At 35.9% G+C, this 12,096-nt stretch overlaps 1 protein-coding gene across 6 annotated transcripts in view; it reads right to left on the bottom strand.

Moving 5' to 3' along the window:
* LOC121378891 overlaps positions 1-12,096 on the bottom strand; it is a 171,012-nt gene that overhangs the window by 110,040 nt on the left and 48,876 nt on the right. The window contains exon 1 of one of the 6 annotated variants that reach the window (XM_041507250.1): positions 5,258-5,620. The exons of the other annotated variants lie outside the window; for them this stretch is intronic. The gene's annotated coding sequence lies outside the window, so the exon portion shown is untranslated. Of the gene's footprint in view, positions 1-5,257; positions 5,621-12,096 lie in introns of those variants that run through there. 6 annotated transcript variants of the gene reach the window in all.

Below are 12,096 nucleotides of genomic sequence, written 5' to 3' on the forward strand. Positions count from 1 at the left end.
ACTAAATAATAGTACAAATTGGTTATGTCACCTAATGAGAGAGATATACTTAAAAACACTAACATTGGGTGTGCGGGTGTGAGTGTTTTGTGTGCTTGGGCAGGATATTCATATTTACAAAATAGACTTAACTGCAACATTTGATCAAATAAATTCACTAGCCGTCAGGCATGGCAATAGTAGTTATTTACTAGCCCAACATTGAATATCCTTAGCCATGGATGTGGTGCTACCATAATCTAAAAGCCATGCACAGAAATCAGAAAAGTAATACCCACATCTGACCTTTTTATTTAGTAAAGGCAGCTAAAAAGTTAATTAATCATCAGCTACTGGGTGTTAAATATTTGGTAATTCCGAGGAAACCCATTATCAGCTAGGGATCTTTTAATAATTTTATATGCACTTTCCTCACAGATGGGCAGGACGTTACGTAGCCCAGTGGTAAAGTGCTTGCTTGATTTGCAGTCAGTCAAGGATCGGTCCCCGTCAGTGGGCCCATTAGGCTATTTCTCATTCCCTTGCTACTAAATGAAAAAATGAAGTGGGTTTCCTCTCTAAGACTATATGTCAAATTACCAAATTTTTGACATCCAATAGCCGATGATTAAAATATCAATGTGCTTTAGTGGTGTCATTAAACAAAACAAACTAACTTTTCCCCACAGACAAAACAGCACATACATCATGGCCTTTCATATAACAGTTGTGGAGCACTGGTTGGAACTAGAAAAAAAAATCAATGGGTCCACCGAGGTGGTTCTACCCTACAACCCAAGCATCTCGGGTGAGCTCTCTATCAACTGAATAAAACCATCCTTCCTTTCTTATTAGCGAGAGAGATGACAGTGTAATTCTACTTGAGAGCCGGAACCAGAATGTGAACTCGGTACCTACCAGCCTTAAGTTCGTAGACTCTAAAACCATTACATCACCCAGGCCAGTTAAACAATGTGTTACAGGGTAGCTATCATGTGTGTGTGTGTGTGTGCATGCGTGTGTGTCTGTGTGTGTGTACGTGTGTCTGTGTGTGTGTGTGTGTGTGTGTGTATTACCTGTACATATATTATGATAAAAAGAGGGGATTGGGAACAAAATGAAGGCTACCACATTGGCTGCACCCATCTCCCAGACAGCTGTTCCCACACCTTCTCATCTTGTTTACAGCCTGTGATTTAACCTTGAAACCATTGCTCATCGGAATCGTGAGGAGATACGGGACTATCTGTGTAGTGCATAATGCAGAATATTAACAACCTATGTACAGTCAGTGACAGCTAGTAGGTGAACACTGCAAAATTTTCCCCAAGAAATTCATCTTAGAATGTAAACAAGGTTTGTTTTGTTTAACAACACCACTAGAGCACATTGATTAATTAATCATCAGCTATTGGATGTCAAACATTTGGTAATTTTGACATACAGTCTTAGAGAGAAAACCCACTACATTTTTCCATTAGTAGCAAGGGGTCTTTTATATGCACCATCCCATGGTCTTTGATATACCAGTCATGGTGTACTGGCTGGAATGAGGGCTAGCCCAATGGGCCACCAACAGGGATTGATCTCAGACTGACCATGCATCAGGTGAGCACTTTACCGCCCCAAGCTACAGTCAGTGACAGCTAGTAGGTGAAGACTGAAAAATCTCCGCTTAGAGATTGTAAATTGCCAAGGCTAAATATGTTATCCCAAGTATGAATTAAGTTAGAAGTGAAAGAAGGAAATTAAATCAAGTATAGGATAAGATATTTTTTCTAAGAATAAAATCTTATTTTAAGGACATGATTTTTGTTTTTTATCAGGAATCATATATGTAAAGAGAGAGAGAGAGAGAGAGAGAGAGAGAGAGAGAGAGAGAGAGAGAGAGAGAGAGAGAGAGAGAGAGAGAAAGAGAGAGAGAACTTTATTTACTAAATAAAAGAATTATAATTAAGAAGGCTAAACCTTTATTTAATGACCCACTCAACAGATTTTAATTACATTTATATGGTATCTGATATAAGATTAAAGACCACAGAGATGATTATAGAGGTAAGCTGATATCACCACTGCATGAGCTACTACCGGCCTCGGTGGTGTCGTGGTTAAGCTATCGGATATAAGACTGGCAGGTACAAGGTTCGCAGCCCGGTACTGGTTCCCACCCAAAGTGAGTTATAACGACTCAATAGGTAAGACCATTACACCCTCTTGTCTCTCACTAACCACTAACCATTAGCAACTAACTCACTGTCCTGGACATATGGCCCACATAGCTGAGGTGTGCGTGTGTGTGCCCAATACAGCGTGCTTGAACCTTAATTGGATATAAGCACGGAAATAAGTTGAAATGCATGAGCTGCTCTTTTCAATTAGCACCATCCCACAGACAGGATGGTACATACCACAGCCTTTGGAATACCAATTGTGGAGCACTGGCTGGAATGAGACACAGCCCAGTGGACCCACCAAGGGGGATTAATCCTAGACCCACCGCTCATCAAGCGAGCACTTTACCACTAGGCTACATCCTGACCCCTCAAAATAAAGGATAAAATTCATGCCACCCAAAAGTTTAAAATATTAGTGAAGTAATGAATTCTTCAGTAGGGTTAATATTTTTGAAGAAAAAAAAAGAAAGAAAGAAATGTTTTATTTAATGACGCACTCAACACATTTTATTTATGGTTATATGGTATCAGACATATGGTTTAAGGACCACACAGATTTTGAGAGGAAACCTGCTGTTGCCACTACATGGGCTACTCTTTCCGATTAGCAGCAAGGTATCTTTTATTTGCGCTTCCCACAGACAGGATAGCACAAACAATGGCCTTTGTTGAACCAGTTATGGATCACTGGTCAGTGCAAGTGGTTTACACCTATCCATTGAGCCTTGCAGAGCACTCACTCAGGGTTTGGAGTCGGTATCTGGATTAAAAATCCCATGCCTCGACTGGGATCCAAACCCAGTACCTACCAGCCTGTAGACCGATGGCCTAACCACGACGCCGGTATATTTTTGAAGAAAATTTGTTATGTGACTACTTAGTACTTATGTTTAAATTTAAGATTTCCTATGCTACTATAGGCTAATACATAAACTGTAGTACATATACAAAGAATTAATTAACATGGAAAATTGTTTGCAGTATAACTACCGGTACATCTTTATTTTTTTAAGTAACAACCACACACACAGGCATTTTAGTGCACCATAAAGTGGCAAATCTGTCTGAAAAAGATTGATGGTACAGCCGACACTTTCAATTTTTAGCAATAACTACTGTGCAAAAAATCCTCTATGTAAACATGCGATTCATCATAATGTAACCCAACTTATCGTTCAAACTCTCATTGGAAATGTGCAAAAATCATCAACATTTCACTGCGTGGATCTGTGCCGTGGAAAGACACCAGACAAACGGGCAACCGAGGGCTTTTCTTATGGAAGCTACTATTTTGGAGAAGACATCAAAGAGTGCTTCTCATTTCACTGCTAATTATGCTGACAATTTGTGAGGTATTCCTGGGGAAAGGTTCGCACAAGTCTCCCCAGGTGTCTCTGCTGTATCACTTGAGTTAGGGTGGATTTTTTTTTTTTTTTTTTTTTTACCTGTGTACTGTGTAAAATAATAGTAAAATTCTATACTTTAAACAAACTCATCTCATCTTTACTTTGTGTATATAGAGTTTAAAATAAAAGTAATATTCTATACTTTAAACAAACTCAACTCATCTTTACTTTGTGTATATAGAGTTTAAAATAAAAGTAATATTCTATACTTTAAACAAATACATTATTCTGGTGAGTTGGGTTTTTTCACTTTCATGAATCAGGGTTTCTGCCAGAGGGTAAAATGGGTATGGCACCATATCCACATTTTTTTGCAGAAAATAAATGATTATTATCATTATTGTATGATTTTCTTAACCCTAACCCTAAACCTAACTCATTTTCTTTTTGGGGGAGGCCCCCATACTGCCTGTTTACTGGTTGCATTCAATTCAATAGCAGCATACCCAAAAAATTCTTTCTAGCAGAAACACTGTGAATATATGGAGTTTAAAATAAAAATAAAATTATATATGTTAAACAAATAGTCCACTTAAGGCCAGGGTTTTTAAAAAAAAATTTTTATCTGTGTACCTAGAGTTTAAAATAAAAGTAATATTCTATACTTAAACAGACTCATCTTTACTAAATTGAGTTATTTTTTTATCTTTACTTTGACCTTTTTTTTTTTTTTTTTCACCTGTGTACAAAGAGTTTAAAATAATAGTAATATTCTATACTTTAAACAAACTTATCTCTACACTATTAGTCTTTTTTTTTTTACCTTTATTTTATGTAATATGGAGTTCAAAATAATAATAAAAATTCTTTACTTTAAACAAATTCATCCAGGGTTTCTAGAATTTTTATGAAATCCACTATCCATGTGATCAGTGATTTAAAAAATGTACTAGCCATAATCAAAAATTCACTAGCCCTACTTTACTTTAAGTTTTTTTACTAAATAATATTAATAATCGGATATGAAACATAAAAAGGGAGATAGAGGTTAAAACACTAAATTTGGGGGGTTGAATGGGGGCAGGATATTTATATTTACAAAATAAACTTAACTGCAATATTTGATAAAAAAAATAATTAAACTAGCCATTGGGCATGGCAATAGTAGTTATTTACTAGCCTAACATTGAATATCACTAGCCATGGGAGTGGGGCTGCCATAATCTAGAAGCCCTGTGATCCCTATTTAGCTGAGCTGTTTGTTCACCTGTGTATATCTGTTTAAAATCATAGTAATATTTTACTCCATTAGGTGTTTTAACGGTGTGTACACGGAGTTTGAAATAATAGTAATATTGCACTCAATTAACTTTTTTACCTGTGTGTACCTAGAGTTTGAAATAATACAAATATTCCACTAAATTAATTGGTCATTCCTGTGTACACTCAATTTTTTTTTACCTGTGTGTACATGGAGTTTGAAATAATAATATCCCATTCAATCAAGGTTGTTTTTTTACCTGTGTGTGTATAGTTTCAAATATTCAAATAATAGTAATATTTTTTTACTGTGTACATAGAGTTTACAATAATAGTAATTTAAAAACTTTAAACAATTAGTCCACCCATCTCTGTCCACAGCAGCATCCATCACTTGCACAACTTATTAATTGTCAGAATTTACCAATTTTATATATATATATATATATATATATATATATATATATCATTAGATAATTTAATTACTCAAATACCAACCTGTGACATAATGGCACATGTCAGAATTTCCAGTATTGAAAAGGCAATTCCATCATGTTTAAAACCAAGAAAATATATACTTAAGATGTAAAGTAACTTGTTGTGAATCAGGCCGGCTTCATCAAACACGGTGAGCATCATAAGACATAGAAGATGGATAAGCTGTGTCTATTATCTGAGCACTACATCACCCATTATCTCACCGAAGACACAAACAATCGGCCTGCAGTGTCCCATTGTTTCGGACACGCTGCCACTAAAAGCCCATTGCTGCTGACGCACCAGTAAATAACAACACTGACATACTGTAAACAACAACACTCAATCAGAAACGGGTCCCAGCAGTTTGCCTCATCCGCATATTTTTAGTACATAATCTCCAAACTGTCCATAAACACCTTTGTGTTGGGACGCCCGATGATGATCGCACGAGAGCCGTGTCGACACATTATTGGCAGCTCTCGGTCCTCACCTGTAGTTTACTTATGGCAACCAGGTAACACTGCCTTTGATCTTTGCTAAAAGGTGAAACAAGCAGGTTAATGTAGCAAACAAGTTACTTTGTGTTTTTATGTACGGAACGGGACAGATATAATATATATATATTATTTATGTGTCTGGGTGGTTGGTTTGTTGGTTTGCACTGTACTAAAATGTGTTTACTTGTTAAGAAATATGGTCAACAAAATTAGATAAATAACTTTTAGAAAAAAATATTGAAATTTGTAATCCTTAGACAGTCAAATGCCACCAAAGGGAGCATCAGAAGATGGTCTTTTAAGAAACATAGCAGCTTAATTACAGGTTAGTTTGTACATAGCTGCTTAATAGAGGTGGCTAGTTAAGCAGGTTTGTCTATTTCTTCATATTTCCAGTGACTAAACATATACATAATGTGCCAGTATATGAAAATATGCAACATTAGACTGAATTTACCTTTAAAAAATACAATTATTACAATTCAAATAGTTTATGTGTTTTTTCTTCTAACATGGAAAATATTATTTTTTATTTATATATATTTTAAATGGTTGCTCTGTTTAATCTTCTAGAGTTTCACAATATTAAGTTTTTAAATCAATACATGTTTTACTCTATGTAAATTTTCAAATACAAGAAATAGATAACAGTTTATAGGATACAGATACACATTTTCAACAGTAATAATGACTGATGATACATATTTAAAATACACAATTTTCTTTTTTAAAAGACTCAATCTTATAAGGTATTTTTATGTTGTTAGTTTTTGCTAATATTTTTAATGAATGAATGAATGAATGAATGAATAAATCAATGAGTGAGTGAGTGAGTGAGTGAGTGAGTGAGTGAGTGAGTGAGTGAGTGAGTGAGTGAGTGAGTGAGTGAGTGAGTGAGTGAGTGAGTGAGTGAGTGAGTGAGTGAGTGAGTGAGTGAATGAATGTTTAACGGAACCCCAGCAGAAAAATACATCAGCTACTGAGGTCAAATAATGGAGAAAAAAAATATCTTTTTAAAAGACAAACATTTAACACAAAAATAAAGACTTTTTTAACATCATAAACATGAATGTTGTTGACATGAATAGTGAATTCACAATATAGTGAAACCTGTCTAAACCGGATCACACCAGTGACCTAATTTATTTATCCGATTTAGACAGGATCTGGTGTTTAGAAAGTAGTGTTTTAAAATTTAGAAAAATACAAGATCATGAAAGGTTGCGAGTTTTGACAGAATTCTGGTTTAAACATGTTTCACTGTATTTCCATTTCTGTACAGACTCCTCAACAGGGCCATGCTCCACACTTGCTGTTAGATGAGCTATCTCAGTATCACTTGAGCCTGTGGAATGCGGAACCTGTGTACAGTGTCTGCCGGATAATCATTCCCCATGTGGGGTTATACACATAATAGCACCATGAGCTGGATTTAAAAAATGTGTTAAAAAGGGAATATTTTATAACTGTAAACAGAAATACATAGGTCAGGTCAGGTCAGATAGTTTAATGTGCAGCTGTTGTAATGCACACCTGTCCTGGGCACAGGTGTCGGCCTCAACCAGCTCCTCCATCCAGGACAGGGAATACATAGGACAATGTTGGACAATATATAGGACATTGTACAGTAAAACCTGTCTAAACCGGACCCTGAACAAACCGGAACAATTCTGCCAAAACTGGCCAAGTTTTTGTGGTCCCAAATTTAAATTCTAAAACGTGATGCTTTAAACACTGGATCCTGTCTAAATATTGGATAAGTATTAGATCCCAAACATGATTCATTTTACAAAGGTTTCACTGTACATGTTGATTTATTTACGTAACTGGTAAATGACAGTGTAACCTTTTTTTTTAACAACGGCCACACCTATAGTTACATGTAAGTGTGTGAAAACCAGAGCACTGCCTAACCTTTCCTCAATTAAAGCAGGAAGAGAAGAACAACAAGTTGTGAAGAAGACCACCATGATGGGATTGCCAGAGAGATCCCGGTAACGGCTCCACTTACAGGAATAAATCATCACTGACACCACCAAAAGATATGCAACTCATCCACCGAAAGGCAGGGCTGGTAAAGATATCTATAGTGACTGAGTCATAGGGGAAAAAAACAAAATGGTGATCTGTTACTAGTGTTAGAAGGAAGGATATAATTTGATGTGCATGTTCAGAGCAAGGCTGTAGTAGTGCACGCCTGTCTTGGGAGCAGGTTCTGGTGTGTGTTAGTTCCTATGTCCAATATAGGTTGTGTTTATATTTCTCTTTTATTGATCACCACAAATACCCCCAAAGACTGAGTTAAAATATACAGTAGCATTTAAAGGTAACTCATAGCTTTCGTAACTAGGGATGGACGATATTACCAGTTTACAGGTTTATTGCAATACAAAAATCCCGATACAATATATCGCAGTACATATTCCGAGAAGCGGTTTACACAATACTCTCATGAGTTTCTGTCACTCTTTCAAGGTTGCTTCTGTTTTTCTTTTTTTTGGGTGGATGGTGAGTTATTTTATTTGTTTTAAACAATATTTATTCCATTAATAAATGTTGTAGCAAAACATGTGGTGGACCTTTATAAACATCTGTTCACAAGATGATATTACACAGCTTTGAAAGCATCCTAGGTCTATTAGCATTCAAGGGTAGGGGGGGCGGGACGTAGCCCAGTGGTAAAGTGTTCGCTTGATGCGCAGTCGGCCTGGGATCGATCCCCTTCAGTGGGCCCATTGGGCTATTTCTCGCTCCAGTCAGTGCACTACGACTGGTATATCAAAGGCCGTGGTATGTGTTACCCTGTCTGTGGCATGGTGCATATAAAAGATCCCTTGCTGCTAATCAAAAAGAGTAGCCCATGAAGTGGCGACAGCAAGTTTCCTCTCTCAATACTTGTGTGGTCCTTAACCAGTAGTAAATAAAATGTGTTGAGTATGTCGTTAAATAAAACATTTCTTTCTTTCTTGTTTTAATGTGGAAAAATGTTAAGATAGGTTGTAGGATTTCGCTCAGTTGGTAGACTGCTCACATGAGGTTCCTGAGTCGAAGGATCAAATCCCTTCAGTGGACCCATTCTCTGAATGTTTTGGGGTTTTTTTTGTCCCAAAAACAAAACAAACTTTAACTAAAAATCCAGGGCCTCATTCCACAAAGCGATCTTAGCGCTAAGATCACCTTAAGTGTATACAGTCGTTATACACTTAAGGTGATCTTAGGTCTCAAATTGCTTTGTGGAACAGGGTCCAGGTTTATTACAAACTCACTAGATATTTTATATTGGTCAACATTTGACCACCTGCAACCATCAATAAAAAGAAATAAATTTGGAAAAAAACCCTACAAAAAACCCACCCACCCACACAATGAGTTAAGAGAAAGAACATCATGGTTAATAAAAGAAATCAGTAGCTATAAGATTACGCCAGCTGCAGGTCACGTAAGTAATCTATGGGTGATTCAGTCTGTTTCCCCATCTGTAGTAAAGACAAAAACAGATGCACCACAAGCTTTGGCCAGCTAGTCAGTGTGTGTATGTATGTCAGTGTACATACAGCCACTACTCCCGGATACTAACACACATATAAATGAAGAAAATAGTCCCACCCAAATACCAAAGGTCATCCATCTCTTCTGACCTGACTTGACCTAATTGCTAAAACAAAACAGCTTCCAAAATCGCTAATGGCAGCTTGAACGCTGGGTACTGGTGTGTCAACAAGATAATGGAGCCCGGTAAACTGCCTGGCGGAATAAATACCGTAATTACTCATCTAAACAAACAGTAATGAGGTAGGAATAATATAAGACGGGGAGAGTATCAAAATTCCACATGTTCCCTGAAATAGTTAAGATCTCTTTTTGTTTCTGTTTTATGATCTTAACAAAATTCCTGAGTTTGTACCTGGGAGTAGAAGATAAAAATAAATCAGAGAAAAAAACTGATTTGTTTTCCACTTATTAGAATTTTTGTATTGTCAGACGATACTGCATGACATAATAAATGGTATGTTAATGGTCAAAATGGTATTTTACAGAAATAGCTTTACTTTTGGCTGTAGACTTATAAAAAGATAAACAGTTTGAAAAAGAAACAATTTTTTATATATACAAATATCAGAAAATATATATTGAATACTAAATGTTTTATAGGTCAACAAATTAAATGAAAGCTATAAATTAAAATTAGTTCTATAATTCAACATGGCTCTATTTTTTTTCTTCAGGAATTGTAATGGAAATTTTTAAAAAATAATAATTTTTTTATTAAGACGATGAGAATAATAAACGATCATGAGAAAAAGAATAAAACAAGAATAAAAAATAATGCAATATTCAGGTACATTTGATTAAATTCAAAAGCTTCAAAACCTATCTTCAAATGTGTCCACATTAAAACCCTTTTTTTTTAAATCTGCTATATGGATTGGATCAAATGCTCACAAATTCTTTTAATTTTGTAAAAAAAACAAAAAATAAATTGATCACAAAATAATTTCACTTTTTTCACAGTTGTAAATTATACAGAGAAAGTCAAAAGAAATTTCCAATTACATGTATTAAACTCTTAGTACCAGGTACACATTACTGTAAAGAACATCTAGTATAGAACACTTAGTACCATGTGCACATTACTGCAAAGAACATCTAGTATTGAACACTTAGTACCATGTGCACATTACTGCAAAGAACATCTAGTATAGAACACTTAGTACCATGTGCACATTACTGCAAAGAACATCTAGTATAGAACTCTTAGTACCATGTGCACATTACTGCAAAGAACATCTAGTATAGAACTCTTAGTACCATGTGCACATTACTGCAAAGAACATCTAGTATAGAACTCTTAGTACCATGTGCACATTACTGCAAAGAACATCTAGTATAGAACTCTTAGTACCATGTGCACATTACTGCAAAGAACATCTAGTATAGAACTCTGAGTACCATGTGCACATTACTGCAAAGAACATCTAGTATTGAACACTTAGTACCATGTGCACATTACTGCAAAGAACATCTAGTATAGAACTCTTAGTACCATGTGCACATTACTGCAAAGAACATCTAGTATAGAACTCTTAGTACCATGTACACATTACTGCAAAGAATATCTAGTATAGAACTCTTAGTACCATGTACACATTACTGCAAAGAACATCTAGTATAGAACTCTTAGTACCATGTACACATTACTGCAAAGAACATCTAGTATAGAACTCTTAGTACCATGTACACATTACTGCAAAGAACATCTAGTATAGAACTCTTAGTACCATGTACACATTACTGCAAAGAACATCTAGTATAGAACTCTTAGTACCATGTACACATTACTGCAAAGAACATCTAGTATTAAAAGGCTCTTTAGTGTACATACACAACTTCTACAACAGTTCATCTTTTTCTCACACCTAAATAATGTTTAGAAAGGTAAAATTAAGAACTGAATATAGAAGAAGACAATCGGCCTCGGTGGTGCAGTGGTTAAGCCATCAGACTACAGGTTGGTAGGTACAGGGTTCGCAGCCCGGTACCGGCTCCAACCCAGAGCGAGTTCTTAAGGGTGCGACTAACAACTAACCCACTGTCCTGGACAGAGAGCTTAGGTATGTGCCCAGGACAGCATGCTTGAACATTAATTGGATATAAGTTCAAATGAATGAAGAATTAAATATAAATAAAGTATCGGTAAACCAGATTAAGGTGGAACAAAATAGTCTCAGCAGTCAAAAACTCACCTTAGAGTCTAAATCCATGAAACAGGTTAGAGTTAAAACCACCATTATGTTAAATGTTTCCTTTATTCTTCTAATGGCCAGAAATACATACTACTACAACCCAATTCCGTATTCCTCTAGGTGATCCTAACCAATATGTTTTCAGGTATACTCCATCCCATTAATTCCCAGCTGGGCCAGGCCCACATGTAAACCATTTGTAGATAGTGCAAGGATTGTACTATTACCGTACACAGTTACACTAGCCTAGTGACATTTACAAACATATGTACATGTTTTTTCAGAATTAGGTAAACAAGTGAGGAAGCTAGACCTTAAAAAATATGCATGTTTGTTTTAACTCGACTAGCTCAAAAATTCCTCATGGTTTACATTTTTTTTTTTTTAATGAATATTTGTTTGAAGCTGATTTGGCTTAAGGGCCGTCCATAATTTTCAACATTTTCATGAACGTACAAACCGTACACTTCTGACCACCCCATTACCCCCCCCCCACCCCAAAAAGTGTACATGTTGATTGACATTTTTCATTTTTTTTTAAAGTATGCTGGCCCCTTAAGACACACACACACACACACGCACGCACACACACACACACACACACACACACACACAC

The sequence above is a fragment of the Gigantopelta aegis genome, chromosome 8 (assembly GCF_016097555.1).
Source record: "Gigantopelta aegis isolate Gae_Host chromosome 8, Gae_host_genome, whole genome shotgun sequence".
Lineage (NCBI taxonomy): Eukaryota > Metazoa > Mollusca > Gastropoda > Neomphalida > Peltospiridae > Gigantopelta > Gigantopelta aegis.